Source organism: Tachyglossus aculeatus, chromosome 9, assembly GCF_015852505.1.
Source record: "Tachyglossus aculeatus isolate mTacAcu1 chromosome 9, mTacAcu1.pri, whole genome shotgun sequence".
Lineage (NCBI taxonomy): Eukaryota > Metazoa > Chordata > Mammalia > Monotremata > Tachyglossidae > Tachyglossus > Tachyglossus aculeatus.
This window is the reverse complement of record NC_052074.1, coordinates 62,685,205-62,698,785: the sequence shown is the minus strand read 5'-3', so window position 1 is coordinate 62,698,785 and position 13,581 is coordinate 62,685,205. Positions and strand designations below refer to the sequence as shown.

Genomic DNA, 13,581 nt, shown 5'->3' with positions numbered 1-13,581 from the left:
CAGAGCACTGTACCAAGCGCTTGGCTATGTACATAGCAGCGTGGCTCAGTGGAAAGAGCCCGGGCTTTGGAGTCAGAGGTCATGGGTTCAAATCCTGGCTCAGCCCCTTGTCAGCTGTGTGCCTTTGGGCAAATCAGTTCACTTCTCTGGGCTTCAGTTACCTCATCTGTAAAATGGAAATTAAGAATGTGAGCCCCTCTTGAGGAAACCTGATTACCTTGTAACCTCCCCAGTGCTTAGAACAGTGCTTTGCACTTAGTAAACGCTTAGTAAATGCCACCATTATTATTATTATTACATAGGCTCTGTGGGGCTGAGGGAGGGGTGAATAAATGGTGAATCTAAGTACCAAGGTGTTGCAGAAAAGAGTGGGAGAAGAGGAAATTAGGGTTTAGTCAGGGAAGGCCTCTTGGAGGAGATGTGCCTTCAATAAGGTTTTGAAGGTGGGGCGAGTGATATAGTAATCAAGAAGGGATAGGGTAAGTGTTTGGATTAACATAGCAGCAGTTTGGATGGAGAGGAAAGGGTGGATTTTAGCAATGTTGTGAAGGTTGAACTGACAGGATTCTGTGATAGATTCTGTGAAAGCTGAATGAGAGGGACGAGTCTAGTTTAACGCCAAGGCTACAGGCTTGTGAGACAGGAAGGACAGTGGTGATGTCGACAATGACTGGAATGTCGGAGAAAAGGGGTTTGGGTGGAAAGAAAAGGAGTTCTGTTTTGGACTTAAGTTTGAGGTGATGGTTCTCTCCTTTGAGGCTCTTCTATAGGCTGCACTGGATTCTTCCCTAAATCATGTAAAACTTATCGTTCAAGGCCTATTGAATGAGCTCAACTGACTAGGCTACATCCCAGCTGAGGAAGCAAGGGACAAGAAAACAGACAATGGGGCAGCTGAGGCATCGCTAGTGGATAAGTCCTGAAAAAAATGATTGAAAAGATTAATATGGAAATAGACAGAGACTCCAGAGAAGACCCTGTGACAGGGTTGAGGTGGGATCACCCGCTGAGGTCAAACTGCTATAAAATGGCGATGGCTCTCGGCCTCTGCATCGTGAGCATCCATCTGATGGCAGGATCCCCTCGGTTATGAGAAACTCCCCAGTGTAGCTGTCCCAGTTGTAAGTCCACGGATCTAAAGTTACCTTTGAGGCGGCTCTAGGTCAGTGGAGGCTTTCCTGTCAGGTTAATAGATCAATCACTCGATCTAGGTAATACTAATAATAATTGTGGTATTTAAGTGCTTACTATATGCCAGTCAGGTTGAACACAATCCCTGCCCAACATGGGGCTCGCAGTCTTTATCCACATTAGACAGATGAGGTAGGTAACTGAGGGCCAGAGAAGTGAAGTAACTTGCCCAAGGTCACACAGCCATCAAGTGACGGAGCTGGGATTAGAACCCCTGTCTTTCTGACTTCTGGGCCCATGTTCTATCCATTAGCCCACACTGCCAGGATGTCTACAGTCCTAATCAATCGAACGTACTGAGCACTCAACTAAAGACTTGGGAGAGTTCAATACAACAGAGTCAGTAGACAGGAGAGACAGACAGAAGAGGCAGAAGCAGACAGAACTGGCATTGTAGCAAATGCTTCTGGGTCATTTGAGCAAGACTGCTCTCTGGGAGGGAGCTGGCCAGTGGAAGAGTCACGGAAACAGGCAGCGAGAAGTCTGTGAGACTCAAAGGGGGAGGACACCGACTGTTTAAAAAGGAAATTTTAATACAGAGATGTTAAGCACACACAGTGAGAACCATTTGTCTGTCTGGTGTTTTGTTTTTTTTGCTAAATCTCCATTGTGGGTGATGGAATTTAACATGACATTAACACCCCAGTGAGAATTGTAGAGCTAGAACCCTTTGCATCAGTAGGTCCCTTGGTTACCAGGGAGATGTCACAGTGTCCTACAATTCCTCGGGAGACTCCTACAGGGAAAGATTTTGTATGTTTAAAAGCACTTTCTATTTTAAAATGAGTCTGTCTCAGAAACACATTTCTTGTCAATTAAAGAGTGAGGAATTAAAACCCGCCATTTAAGGGACACTGCAAACCAGCTGATTGTCATTTGTTTTTGTCAGGGGGTTTATTTATTTTTAAAAAATTATTCTGAAGGAAAAACAGGCTGTAAATGGACAAGACGACAGGCAGAGCAATGCAGTAGTACAGGAGGTAAAATACTAGGACCTGATTAAGTGGCTTGACAATGAAGTGGAGGAGAATGCAGGGTAGCCATATCCTGGAGACAGGATTAGTGAGTCCAAGATTAACGGTTATCCTTGAGATTGTGGTGTCACGTTTATGGGGACATCTTGCTTTCAGTGGAAAAAGATGTGCTGCCTGGACTCCACTGAATGGTACCAAGAACTTGGAATGGACATTCCTTTCTAGAGCAATAGATATGGAATTTGATGTCTGTTTACGTGCTTTGTGTAGTTTTATCTTGTTGTCTGTCTCCCCACTCCTAGACTGTGAGCCTGTTGTTGGGTAGGGATTATCTCTATTTGTTGTTGAATTGTACTTTCCAAGCACTTAGTGTAGTTCTCTGCACACAGTAAGTGCTCAAATAAACACAATTGAATGAATGGAAATGCGATTGAATGAACATAAAGGTTAGGGCTAGGCTGGGGAGGAGTAGTGTAAACTCTTAAGATGGCACAGATCGTGACTATCACCCTACTGTGTTCTCCCAAGAGACTAGTACAATGCTTTGCAAATGGTAAGTGCTCCCAAAATTCCAGTGATTGACTGATTGACCATGTACAGGAGCTGAAAATAAGAGTAGATAGGTTCTTAGGGAGTGGATATGGGGCTGTGGGGGTGGAATTCAGGGGAAATAATTAAAGACCCAATAGAAGAGAGAGGAAGACTCACCCTAAATACTAATTGAGTTAGAGGCCAGAACTGCTGGTGATGCTGAAGTTGAGGACAGTGGTAATGATGACAGGGACGGTGATGATTAAGGTGAGGATGCCTGGGATAATGATAATCGTGGTGGGGTGATAATACTGATAGTGAGGATTGTGAAAATGATGATAATAACGATGATATTCATGATGATGGTGCTTCTGTTTAATGTGATAATAATAATCATGGTATTTGTTATGCGCTTACTATGCACCAGAAGATATTGTGTTACTGTTGATGCTGAAAATGGAGGAGAAGGAGAAAAAGGAATAGGAGAAAAAAAATTGGAGGAGAAGGAAAAGGAGACTAAGGCAACAGAAAGACCTCGAAGCCTAGGAGGGCAAAGGTCAAGGAGAGGACTTCCTGACTATTGAATGGCCATGTTCCTGGCAGAAAAACGGTCTTCCCTAACCCAACATCCCCAGCAGAAGGTGGCTGCCTAGGACAGTTTAAAACTGTCCATCTCTCCACTCCAGGTGGTTTGGTTTAAAACTGTCCACCTCTCCACTCCGGGTGGTTTAGTTTAAAACTGTCCATCTCTCCACTCCAGGTGATTTAAAACCACCATCTCTCTTCCTGCCAATTCTATCCCTTGCCTCTGTGGCAATACATCTCCCCAAACCTGACCTGTTACCCCATTCATTCATTCAATCCTATTTATTGGGAGCTCATTACTGTGTGCAAAGCACTGTACTAAGCACTTGGGAGAGTGCAATATAACATACACACCAGTTCCATCCTCCCTCCATGCTAGTCAATCCCCTTTCTCTCTCACAGACTTTCCAAACCTCCTATCCCACTGGGCACCTCACCTCAATCCATCCTGTTCTCTTCTTGTGAACCTCTGACCCCTTCTCCCACCCTCAGACCCCAGTTAAATGTGGCCTAATATTCCCCCCATTCCATCAAGAACAAACAGCTTCATCTTTCGGTGGTTTTGAATCATTTTCAATCAATCAGTAGCATTCACTGACTCCTTATAATATGCAGAAGTACTGTATTAAATAATAATAATAATAATGGCATTTATTAAGCACTTACTATGGCCAAAGCACTGTTCTAAGCGCTGGGAAGGTTACAAGGTGATCAGGGTGTCCCACGTGGGACTCACAGTCTTCATCCCCATTTTACAGCTGAGGTAACAGTCACAGAGAAGTGAAGTGACTTGCCCAAAGTCACACAGGTGACAAGTGGCGGAGCCGGGATTTGAACCCATGACCTCTGACTCCAAAGCCCGGGCTCTTTCCACTGAGCCACGCTGCTTGGGGGAATTAGATAACTTTAGAAAACATGATCCTTGCCCTTAGGGAGCTTGAAGTCTAGCAGGAGCTATAGGCACAAAATTATTTACAGACCAAAGGAAAAGAAAAAAGCATAGACCAATTTGTGGAATGTATTGAATGCCTAATGTGTGCGGAGCTGTACTAAGCACTAGATGAATACGTGGTTTCATTTTGAGATATGCAGGATAAGCAATTCAAAGACACAACACAAACAGAATCGGGGGATCTAGTGAAAGAGCATGGGCCTCAGAGTCAGAGGACCTAAGTTCTAATCCTGTCTCTGTCAATTGCTTGCTGTGTGATTTTGGAAGAGTCACAACTTCTCCATGCCTGTTTCCTCAACTGTAAAATGTGGAATAAATACCTGTCCTTCCTCCTACTTAGACTTTAAGACCCATGTGGGAAGGGGACTGTGAGCAGCCTGCTTTACTTGTATCTTCCAAAGAGCTTAGAACAGTATTTGATACATATTTTTTGTTTAATAAATAACATAGCAATAATAATGAAATTGGGCATCACATCTTTATAGTCTGATTTGTCTTTGTCTATTTTTACATGAACACAGTCCATCAATTCCCCTCTCAGGGTCGCACCTGGAGGGTTTTCAGTTCTCTACCAGTCTTGGCTATTGGAGGGATAGTCAAACCGAGGCCTACCCATTCCATTCCTAGCTTGGGCAGTGGCTAGCGAGTGGAAGGTAATCTGCTACAAGTCAAAACTCACCCACACTGGGCAGCAGCGGCATGGGAGAGAGTTGAGGATGGAGACTCAAGTTTAGTGCGCGGAAGGAGGCCATGGTAACACTTCTGGATTTTTACCAAGAAAACTGTACGGATACACTGCCAGATGGAGTTGGAGAGTGGGGAGTTCTGGGAGAGATGTGTCCGTGGTGTCGCTTTGGGTCGGAAACAGCTCGACGGCATAAGACAAAACAAGAACCAATCAGTATAACATAATGAGCACTGAATACATTCAGATCACTCTGTGAGGCCCTTGGTAGAATTTACTAGAACTAAGAAACAAAATGCTTGCCCTCAAGGAGCTTACAATTTAGCAGGAGAGATGGACACTAAAGTATGTTATGTTTAGGAGGAAGGTACTTCAGATATGAAGTACTTAATATGAAGAAACAGAGTACTTCAGTACATATGGAGTATTGCAAGAGGCTTTGAATAGACGCTTAGGTGGTGTGAAAGAGCTGACATGGGAATTGGGGTGATTAGAAACCAATCAAAGAAGTCTTGTAGTGAAAATATGACTTCAGAAGGGTTTTCAAAGTGTGGAGAGCTGTGGCCAGTGGTCAGTTAAATGTGAAGGGGTGAGGGATTCCAGTCAGGGGGCAGAGAGGGAGCAAGATGATGATGATGAAAAGGACAAGAACAAGGATCAGTAAGTTAACTCGACTGTAATGAGCTAGCCAGGGAATAGTAGGGGAAGAGAGTTGACAGGAAGGAGAGGACTGACTGATTTCCTTAAAACCAGTTATCAGGGTTTTCTGTCTAATGCGGCAAAGAATGAATAATGATTGAAGGTTTTTAAGGATAGGGAGACTGGTGCAGAATGATGTTTTTGGCAGGCAATAGAGGAGGTGTGGCCTAATTGGCAGAGACCAGGCTGGGGAGTAAGAGGACCTGGGTTCTGACCCCGGCTCTGCCAATTGCCTGCTGTGCGACCCAGGGCAAGTCATTGAATTTCTCAGGGCCTCAGTTTCCCCACCTGTAAATAGGAGACTCAATGTCTTTCCTCATTCCTACTTAGACTGAGAGCCTCATGTGGGAGGGATAGTGTCCACCCTGATTAACTTGTATAGTAAGCACTTAAGTATCCTACTAATAATAATAACAATAATAATGATAATAATAATTAAAGTGTAGACTGGAGAAAGGAGAGAACGGAGGCAGTATGGAAGATGTGAAAAAGTGGCATATGTTAAAGTGCCTGTGAGTCAGAAGGACCTGGGTTCAAAATCCTGCTCTGCCACCTGTCTGCTGTGTGACCTGGGACAAGTCACTTCACTTCTCTGTGCCTGTTACCTCATCTGTAAAATGGGATTAAGATTGCAAGCCTCATGTGGGACATGGACTGTGTCCAACCTGATTAGCTTGTATTTACCCCAGTGCTTGGAACAGTGCCTGGCATAGAGGGTGGGAGGCAGAGAAAGAGGCAGAAAACGAGACTGAGAAAAACTGGCCAGAGAGGTTAAAGAACCAGAAGTGATCGGTGTTAGAAAACTTATGGTAGGATGTTGTGCCCAGGAGGAGTGTGTGATTCACAGGGGTCAAATGTGCCTAGAAGTTGAGGAAGATTAGAATGGGAGAAGAAAGTCATCAGTGACCTTGGAGAAAGAGTTAAGTGAGTGAAGGGACAGAAACTAGATTGAAGCAAGTTAAAATGGTAGTTGAAGGAGAGGAAATGGAGGCAGCAGCTGTAGACAATTCATTTCAGGATTTAGAGGAACTGGAATTAGAGGAGGGGGATGGCTGAAGGAAGGATTACTGTCCAGATCACTTCACCTCTTGTCAAACAATGATTAATCAATGAATCATTGGTATTTATTGAGTGCTTACTATGAGCAGAGCACTTGGGAGCGTAGAATACGACAGAATTTGCAGGCACATTCCCTGCCCATGCAACTTTACTGTCTAGAAGGGGAGACAGACATTATTATTATCAAATGTTGATGGGTCGTTTCTACTTCAGAGCGACTGTATGATATATTTTCTCCAGAATGTCAATAAATAACGTAATATATAACTTAAATGTGTACATAAGTGCACTGTCACCATTAAGATCTGGCTCCCCGGGAACAATGTTCCATTTTCTGTAGCGTTCTCCCAAGGAATCCTCATCATCTCTCAATTCATTGGACTCACAAGAAAAGGCTGGAAGAATTTACCTGTTCCTTGACCTTTAATTTCCATTTTCACATCATTACTTCCCTTCCATCTCTCATTTTCACATCATTGGAATCCCATGTGACCTCCCTTCACCAAGCACTGTATCTTCTAGCTGTTATCTACTGACTTTTTTTTAATGGCATTTATTAAGCGCTTACTATTGCAAAGCCCTGTTCTAAACTCTGGGGAGGTTACAAGGTGATCAGGTTGTCCCACGGGCTCACAGTCTTAATCCCCATTTCACAGATGAGGTAACTGAGGCCCAGAGACTTCTTGGCCCTACCTCATTAGAAAACCACAAAGATATGCACATGAATGCTAGCTGATGGGATGGCAGATCCAGAAAGATAAGGATTAATCAGGGAATAGCCCTGGAGGAGAGTTTTCTCTAGGTGGCCTTGAGGATGTAGGATTTAGCAGATCTGAGGGGGAAGGGAGTTCCATGTCAAGGAGATGGGACAGGGACAAGAAAGTCACACACTAGACCCAGAGCTGGTATGGGCATGTTTCTGTCACTTCCAATTAATATTCATCAGGACATCACATGGCTATCAATCAGTGTGGGTCAGTTTCAAGTCACTGATCAGCACTCAAATGGAGTTGAAATATGGCCAACTGGCCAGTAATAGTGACCTTCAAGCTTGCATTGGCTGGTTGATAGGCAGTTCTGGGGAATTTATGCTGTTCTGGGGCTTGAGTATCTCATTCTTATATGGAATTTTTTTTTCCCCTCAGAAAAATGTCATGCCCTCTTGCTCTGCTGTTCAGACTTTCAGGTTTCAAAATTTCTTCATCTCAAATACCTTCTTTGAGCATTTTTTTTTTGCAGCATGAACTATAAGGTCCTGAGAAAATGATTTAAGAAAACTGTAAGTAAATTATGAGGTCAATTTGGAACTTTGTTGGGAGAATAATACTTGGAAAGCGTCAAATACCAAGCAAGAAAACATTATTGTAACTTTTTTTATGTCAGAATAGAGATTCAACTAAGCATCTGATTCTAAACATATCAATCACTCCAGTAACCCTTAGGACTTTCATGTATCACTCTAAATTATCCAAAGGGAGTCCTTGATGTAAGACTTTCTGAGGTACCATCAGTGACATTCACAAAGTTTCTAAATTTACACCCTAATCCAGTTTTACAATATCATGGTTTTGGCTTTACAACCCAAATCTCCTTTATGTTTCCAGCTCAGAAGAGTCACCCAAATCCCGTGTACAACAGAGGTCAACTATGATCCCTGTGTTTGCCGTTGGTTCTTAAGAAAGTCATGATGTGCCCGTGCTTCTGATGATTGGGCATCACACATTTCTACATTTGAAATTTGGGTTTGTTGGATTTCCAAGAGATTGTAAGCTTCTTACAGAGCCTCGGGTGGTGATGGAGGTAGAAGTAGAAGAATAAGAAGTAGTAATAATAATAATAATGTTGGTATTTGTTCAACGCTTACTATGTGCCAGGAGCTGTTCTAAGCGCTGGGGTGGATACAAGGGAATTAGGTTGTCCCACGTGGGGCTCACAGTCTTCATCCCCATTTTACAGATGAGGCACAGAGAAGCTAAGTGACTTGCCCACGGTCACACAGCAGTGCTTTGCACATAGTAAGTGCTTAACAAATGCCATCATTATTATTATTATTAATTGGTAGATCCAGGATTTGAACCCATGACCTCTGACTCCCAAGCCCGGGCGCTTTCCACATAGTAGTAGTAGCTGGAGTAACAACACTAATAATAGAGAAGCAGTGTCACTTAGCGAACAGAAAACAGTCCTGGGAGTCCGAAGGATCTGGGTTCTAATCCTCGGCTCTGCCACCTATCTGATGTATGAACTTGGGCAAGTCACTTCATTTGAGAAGCAGCGTGGCTTAGTGGAAAGAGCCCGGGCTTGGGAGTCGAAGGATGTGGGTTCAAATCCCGGCTCCGCCAGTCTGCTGTGTGTCCTTGGACAAGTCACTTAACTTCTCTGTGGTTCAGTTACCTCATCTGTAAAATGGGGATGAAGCCTGTGAGCCCCACATGGGGCAACCTGATTACCTTATACCTACCCTAGTGCTTAGAACAGTGCTTGGCACATAGTAAGCGCCTAACAAAAGCCATAATAATTACTACTACTTCTCTGGGCCTCAGTTACCTCATCTTTAAAGTAGAGATTAAGACTGAGCCCCATGTGGGACAAGGACTGTGTCCAACCTGATTAACTTTTATCTACCCAGTGCTTAGCACATAGTAAGTGCTTAACAAATACCATAGTTATAAGAATTATCATTAATTGTGGTAGTACTAGTAGTAGAGGCAGTACTAGTGGTATTACACAGTACGCGCTCAATAAATATGATTGAATGAAATTATTAAGTGCCAAGTTTATTTAATGGCATTTATTAAGCACTTACTATGTGCAAAGCACTGTTCTAAGAGCTGGGGAGGTTACAAAGTGATCAGGTTGTCCCACGGGGGGCTCACAGTCTTAATCCCCATTTTACAGATGAGGGAACTGAGGCACAGAGAAGTGAAGTGACATGCCCAAAGTCACATAGCTGACAAGAGAACCTTCTAGAAGCTCAAGAAGCTTCTAGTCTGATGGTAGACACTTATAGTATATTTTTAGACATTTGGTGAAGAAGGGATTACCCTCTCCATTAACAAATCTTTCCGATATTATCTCTTTTTTATATCCATCAAACAAAACCCTTCTGGCCCTTTCCTCTAATCTAATGCCAGGTGAATAGTAACACTAATTAATAGTTGGTTACTCATAGTATAGAAGACAGTGAACAGGTGGAATGAGTTGAGTTAAAAAGAAGAGTTTTTTAACCTTTGCAAACTGAATTAAATTTGGTTAAAGTATGAACATTTGTGGAAGTAATTTTGAGTGAACATTTTCATCTCCTTTTATTTGCCCTTTAATCTTCCAAACCAGAGAAATGAGTATCTGCAATTTCCTAAGGCATAACCGAACTAATTGACTTTTCATTTACCTGGAAAAATCTATTTTCTTTCTTTGTAAGATTGAAAGGAAATTGTGAGCCCATCTGGTGTCACATCTCAATATGTACCAATTAAAAGATTCTGCTCTTAAGATTCATGTCTGATTAGCGGAATATATGGGAGAGTGATAATCAATCATACAATTTTCCATTGTAGCGACTGAGCTTGTGCAAGTTAAGCCAAAATATCTCAGTGCTTCTCTTGAGAAGGCTAAGCATCTGCTGATTTCAGAGGGAACCTCTGAAGCGAAAACAACAGGTAAATGAAAGCAAAGAACAGCAATGCCAATAAAAATAAATCAAGTATTCCTCTAACTTATTTTTTAAAAAAGATAGAAAGACAGAAACCTTTTCACAGGGAAATGGTAGAGAAGAATGATCTAAATACCAATTCTGGAAGGGAATACAAAAGTAAAATCAATTCAAAATATATAGGATAGAAAACGGTACTATTGTCTTAACTGGAATAATTTAAGATGACAGTTTTCTGAAGGCACAATAGAACCTACAGTGCTGATGAATATAGAAATAGGCACGCTTTCACTGACAAATTAGGTTAGAAACCATAGCAGAAATTATTGAAAGTTAACTCATGTGTAACAGAATGCCACTGACTCAAATGCATGGAGATAAATACTGCATGTGTTTTGATTAAATATGAAAACTGATAACTTGATTCCTTATTCAGTGGTAGTATAGTAATAAAGATAATAACTGTAATAATAATAATGGTAATAATAATAATATTAACTGCTTCTGGGAAGCAGCATGGCCTGATGGATAGAGCAAGGGTCTGGGAAATCAGGAAGACTTAGATTCTTATCCCTGCTCTGCCACTTGTCTTTCTGTATGACCCTGGGCAATCTCTCTGGGTCAAAGTCACCTCATCTGTAAAATAGGGATTAACACTGTGAGCACCAGGTGGGATATGGACTGTGTCCAACCTGATCAGCTTGTATCTCCCCAGTGCTTAGAACAGTGCCTTGCACAGAGTAAGCACTTAAATATGCCACAAAAAAAGAACTGTGACATTTATTAAGTGCTTACTATGTGCCAATTTCTGTACTAAATTCTGGGAGATATACAAGATAATGATGTCAGCCACAGACCCTGGGCTACATGGAACCCACAGTCTCAGGGGGAAGAACAGGTATCGAATCCCCCTTTTACAGAAGAGGAAAATGAAGCCCAGAGAGGTTAAGTGACTTGTCCAAGGTCACACAAACAGGAAAGTGGCATTGGTAGTAGTAGTGATAGCAATGAAATGCACTATACTAAGCACTTGGGAAGTAAAAAACTATCAAGTGTCACTCCTTGCCCACAGGGAGCATACATTATAATGGGAAAGATGCACACTAAGTAGTTTACCAACAGAGTAATCAAAATAAATAATTCAATTTACAACTGAGAAAGATTGTTAGTTTGTAAACTACCTGAGGGACAGAGAAAATATCTAATTCCCAACTGTTTATTCAGGCCTCTGCTCTCAGTAAGTATTTTTAAATGCTATTACTACTACTGGGATTGAAAACTCTTCAGAAGCATTTAGTCTGCTAGTCTGTAAGGTCCTTGTTGGCAGGGATCCTGTTGACCAAATTCTAGTGCTTAGTACAGTGCTGTGCACACAGTAAGTGCTTAGTAAATACCATTCATTGATTGATTCCCATTTTTAATAAGGGATCATCTCTCTCTATTTCATAGAAAGCACATTAATATTTTATCCAAAGTGACATTTACCTTTCTTTTTACTCTTTACTTACTATTACTTTTAAATACTATTAATACTAGCAGCATGGCTTGGGGGCAAGAACACGGGCTACAGAGTCAGATGTCCTGAGTACTAACCCCAGCTCTGCTACTTCTCAACTCCGTGACCATGGGCAAGTCACTTAACTTCTCTGTGCCTCAGTTACCTCATCTGTAAAATGGGAATTAAGACTGTGACCCCATGTGGGACAACCTGATTACCTTGTATCTACTCCAGTGCTTAGAACAGTGCTTGACACAGTGAGCACTTAAATACCATCATCATTATTATTATCCCTACTAAAATGAGTGTATAAGTGCTGAGGTTGGGTATTCATTCATTCAATCATATTTACTGAGTGCTTACTGTGTGCAGAGCACTGTACTAAGAACAACTTTGTACAAGATAGAGTTGACTGATGTGGTTGTATGACTTAGGACAATGGGGATTAATTGGGGAAGGCTTGTAGGAGGAAGTGGGCTTTTAGGAAGGTTTTGAATGTTGGGACAGTTGTAGTCTGTCGAATGTGTACAGGGAGGGTATTCCATTCCAGGAGAAGAGCAGGACAAAGGAGGAGGAGGAGGGAAGAGGAAAATGAGGAGGAAGAGAAGAAGCAGCAGAGGGGAGGAGGAGGGAAGAGGAAAATGAGGAGGAAGAGAAGGAGAAGCAGCAGAGGGGAGGAGGAGGGAAGGGAAAAATGAGGAGGAGAAGCAGCAGAGAAGAAAAGAGGGAATAAGAAAAGGAGGAGGAGGAGGGAAGAGGAAAATGAGGAGAAGCAGCAGAGGGGAGGAAGAGGAGAAGAAGTGAGGGTCAGATAAAGCTAGAAGGTTAGCTCTGGGGGAATGGAAAGAATCATCATAGGAGAAGTGGGTGAAGAGAGCAGACGCATAAGATGGAGTGAGTTGGTGGAGAGCCTTGAAGCCAATTATGAATTTTCGCAAAATGCTGAGCTCCCATGGCTTCAACTACCATCTCTTTGCTGGTGATTTCCAAACCTACATCTCCATACCTCATCTCCTTTTCTACAATCTCATATTTCATCCTGCTTTCCGGAAATCTCTACTTGGACGTCTGGCCGACATCTCAAAGTTAACATGTCCAAAAAAGAACTCATATTCCCACCCAAACCCCATCCTCCCCTGACTTTTCCACCATCCTTCCCGTCTCACAAACCCATAATCTTGGGGTTATCCTCAACTCATCTCTCTCATTCAACTCATACATTCAATCTATCACCAAATCCTGTCGGTTCAACCTTCACAAAAAGGCTAAAATCTGCCCTTTCCTCTCCTTGCAAACTGCTACTACATTAATCCAACTACTTATCCTATCCCGCCTTGATTACTGCATCCACCTCTTTGCTGACCTCCCTGCCTCCTATCCTTCCTCACTTCAGTCCATATTTCACTCTGCTACCCAGATTATTTTGACAGAACTGTTCAGTCCGTGTTTCCCTACTCCTCAAGAACTTTCAGTGGTTACCCATCCATCTGTGCATTGAAAAGAAACTCCTTAACATTGGTTTTAAAGCATTCAATCACCTTGCCCCCTCAACTTCCCTGATATCCTATTACAACTTAGCTCACACACTTCACTCTAATGCCAACCTACTCTCGTCTATCTCTCTGCCAACCCCTCACCTACACTCTGGTCTGGAACACTCTCCCTCTTTATACCCACTAGATGATCACTGTCCCCTCTTTCAACAGCTTATTAAAAGCATATCTCCTCCAAGAGACCTTCCCAAAGCCCTCATTT

At 42.4% G+C, this 13,581-nt stretch overlaps 1 non-coding gene across 1 annotated transcript; it reads left to right on the top strand.

The window, feature by feature from the left end:
• The first annotated feature begins 4,764 nt into the window (after window positions 1–4,764).
• On the top strand, window positions 4,765–4,902 carry LOC119932702. The gene has a single exon (XR_005452443.1). It is a non-coding gene; the product is annotated as a small nucleolar RNA SNORA7 (small nucleolar RNA).
• The last annotated feature ends 8,679 nt before the right edge of the window (window positions 4,903–13,581 follow it).